General features: G+C 34.4%; 1 pseudogene; it reads left to right on the forward strand.

The window, feature by feature from the left end:
* The first annotated feature begins 3,503 nt into the window (after positions 1–3,503).
* On the forward strand, positions 3,504–4,107 carry LOC149565351 (choline-phosphate cytidylyltransferase 2 pseudogene; annotated as a pseudogene).

A 4,107-nucleotide genomic window follows, 5' to 3' on the forward strand; every position in this document is an offset into this window, starting at 1 on the left:
ACTTGAAAGTATTTGGCAGCAAATGTTATATCTTGAAAGAATCTAGGAAAGGAAAATTTAGTGTAAAAGGTGATGAAGGCATATTTCTAGGATACTCATATAGAACTAAAGCATACAAATGTTTGAATTTTTCCACTTATAAGATTATAGAAAGTGCACATGTGGGAATTAATGAATTTACAGAAAAGAGTGAAGAAAAAACAAAAAAAGGAGTCAGAGGATTACATAAGATTTTTCTACTATGAACCTGATACCCTACTAAATCTATTTGAAAGAAAGGAGACTTCATCTCTGAAGCTCCTTAAATCTCCAACAATTATCAAGTTACATGATGTGCAAATTGAGTCACATTCAGAGGCTACCAAGCTAGTTCAAATTGAGTCTAATGGACTTGAGCCATAGAAAGAAGGACCCAAGCTTGAAGTTGAAGTTCATACTAAAGATAGTGGAATTCACTCAAAGCCCAAAGAGCCTGTGTTAGCAAGATATGTTAGAAGGCATCATACACTTGATCAGATCATTTGAGACAAATTAGATGGAACAATGACAAGAAGTAAATTAAAAGGTACATGTTTACTTGTTGAATTTGAACCTAGAAATGTTAAAGATGCTCTGGAAAATGAAATTTGGATTGAAGCTATGAATGAAGAGATAGAACAGATAGAGAAGAACAAAACCTAGACTCTTGTTCTTAGCCTAAGGATAAAAACATAACTAGTACAAAATAAGTATTCAAAAATAAGCTGAATGAAGATGGAAAAGTATCTAGAAACAAAGCAAGACTGGTATGTAAAGGTTATTCTCAAGAAGAAGGTATTGATTATGGTGAAACTTTTTCCCTTGTTGCAAGACTAGAAGGTTTTAGAACTCTACTTGCATATGCAGCTCACAGAGGATTTAAAGTATATCAGATGGATGTTAAATCTACATTCTTGAATGGAATACGTGATGAGGAAGTCTACATTGAGATATCTTGAGATATATGAAAGGTACTAAAGACTATGGCTTATGGTACAAAATTGGAGGTAATCTAGACTTAAAGGTGTTTACTGATGCTAATTAGGTAGGAAGTCTTGATGACAGAAAAATCAATAGTGGTGGAGCATTCTTCCTTGGTGAAAGATTGGTATCTTGGATGAGTAGGAAAAAAAATTGTACATCTCAATCCACAATAGAGGCAAAATATGTGGCAGCAGTAGTCAATTGTTCTAACATTTTTTAGTTCAAACAATTGTTGGAAGGAATGAAGGTAGAGATCAAAGATCCAGTAGTCATATATTGTGATAATGCCAGTGCAATCAATATATCAAAGAATCCAATGATGCATTCCAAAACAAAGCACATTGCTATAAAATATCGCTTCCTAAGAGAATTGGTATAGGACAAAGAAGTTGGATTGGAATATGTGAATACAAAAGAACAGATTGCAAACATATTCACCAAGACATTATCTAAGGATGCATTTTTTTTTATCTAAGAGGTAAGCTAGGGGTCATTCCCCTATTTGAAGCTCACCAAATGAAGTTTAGCGATGCATCATCCAAAGAAAGTTGAAGATTAATCAATTGATGTTGTATTAAAAGGGCATATTGCAAATGGATTAATACTTAAGGTACATTGATATTATCAATATTGTTATCTTTGGCATGTGTTGTCAAAGAGGGAGAAGTTTACTATCATATCTTTGAGAAATTTTTGTCATTCCAAAGAAGAAGTCTCCTATTAGAGGGATAAAGTTCTATGGATAAAATTGATAGAAGATTGTTGCAGACAAAATTTTTCTAACATAGGGAGTCTCATTCTCAAAATTTCATTGTGCTATGACATGTTGTGTTTCCATCAATGCCAAAGAGGGAGATTGTTGGATACAATTGATTAATTATGTGTTTTCTTTGATGTTACACAAATGTCATACCATTGTCAATTAGTGCATGATAAGCTCACTCAGATAGTGGAGACAATTTTCTATGTCTGCCAAGTGTTCCTATGGTTGCCTAGTTCAGAAATTAGTGTCTACTAAGTCCACTCGGGCGTCGAAGAAAAAAATGGCTACGATAAGAGTTAACCAAGCTCACTTGATTAATAAAGGAAATTTGGATGGAATCAGTACTAACTGAGCTCACTCAGTCACCAAAGGATTTTTGCAAGTTTGCAGTGTTAACTAAGCTTCTATTGGTTAACACAGGAAATCGCTTCTGAGTTAAGTGTCAGATTTTACAATTATGCCTATGTCAAAAAGTGATAGGAGGGCATGTTTGCATTTGAATATCTAGTACTCGATTAAGATTCACAACTTTCCACTTTGAGGATGTTTAATATGCATGCCAAAGAACTTATGTTCCAAATTTCAAGTCTGTTTGACATGTTTTGACTAGGTTTTGAATGTCTCAAAGTTGGTTAGTTGCCTCTGTTGTAAATTTGGATATTGTTCATGTTTCTGGGTAGCCCTGTTTGACCTATCATAAATTTTGATCAATTGACCCAAATAAGAAAATTCCTTTTGCATCATATTCTAGGGGTCAAAGACTTACTATGCTTTGGATTTGAGCTTATGAAAAATCTGTTTGATTAGTTTTCAAATGTGATTCCATTTGCAATTTATAAAGTTTCATTGGTAAACAGAAATGCAGATTGGTCAGGAGTCTTATTCAGGATGTCATATCTTTGAGTCCATGATTGGTGGGACCAAATGGATTATACCACTGTGTTCTATACTAAAAATACTACATTTCAAGTCTTGAAAAATCCATTTGCACACTTTCCCAAGTCCATTCCATTTGTAAAAATTGTTATTTTGTCAATATCTCTAGTCTTGCAAATCCAGGTAGCCAACTTTAGACCATCACCAAACTCGCCCCATTATTCTTCATGAGCCCAAATTGAAGGTTTATACTCTCTATATTAGTTTCTACCAATGCCTTAGTTTCTAGAACCTCAAGTGCCCACTTGCCCAATTATCAAAGTCAAATTCGAATCCACTTTGTGGTTTTTTGACATGTTTATTTGCAGGTGATTTTAATTAGGCAATTTTGGAGGTTGATATCTTTTGACCTTGATGTCTTCATGTGACAAGATCTGGCAAGCCTATTGAATATGTTAGAGAGACAAGATATCCAAAGTTTCAGAGCTTGGTTAGATGTTTGAATCAATTTTTAAAGCTAGGCGACAAGCCTCCTGACACAAAGTTCATAGTGGTGCAGAAATGATTTGAAACAAGTTTTAAGTAATGATTCAGTGCTTGATTTTGATTTTAGACAGTTTGAAAAGATCAATGGATCAGTTTGCAATACTAGTTGTTCAAAAATGATTTTTTTTTAGCTAGACCCACTTTGGGGCCTGACTAATTCCATCAGATGATTCAAGTGTCATGGCATTCTAGAGGTGTCTTAGGATTTCAAGTTTTTCCAAGAGATGTCATAATGATTTCTAATTAATGTGAGATGGAAAAATTGGCTTGTAGACATCAAAAGATAGGAAGGAGAAAATAAAATAAGTTCCTTGGCATGGGGCAGAAGGGGTTCAAATTGAATCTGTCCTTGAAGCCAATGAAAAGCTCTAAAAATGAAAAGCCAATTAGGGTGTATTCAGATAGAATCTAAGATTTCTTTCATTTTGGTCATGCACGATCATTGGAATAGGCCAAGAAATTGTTCCCAAATACATATCTACTAGTTGATTTCTCTAATGATGCATTGAATCATATGTACAAAAGGAAGACTGTCATGACAGAGACTGAGCACTATGAAGGTCTTCATCATTGCAGCTATGCAGATACAAGTGGGTCTGGCAAGGATGTCAATGCATATGTGAAATCAATTGAAAAGTTCAAGGAAACAAAATGGACTGAAGGCATCTCAACATTAGACATCATAATAAGGATACTAAAAGACTTCAACCAATATATGATGTGTAATCTTACACGTGGTTATACAAGGGAAGATCTTGGAGTTAGTTAAGGAAAATAAATTGAAAGTTAACATGAGTATAAGTAAACTATAGAAAAAAGTGAGGGAGCTCCACATGAATGAAGAGGAGATTGCTCACACTTGGGAACATCTCACACGAAATAGAATACCCACAATCATCCACACCCAATGCAACAAGTAG

This window comes from Cupressus sempervirens, chromosome 3, assembly GCF_028749045.1.
Source record: "Cupressus sempervirens isolate cs-2001-9-10 chromosome 3, ASM2874904v1, whole genome shotgun sequence".
Classification (NCBI taxonomy): Eukaryota; Viridiplantae; Streptophyta; class Pinopsida; order Cupressales; family Cupressaceae; genus Cupressus; species Cupressus sempervirens.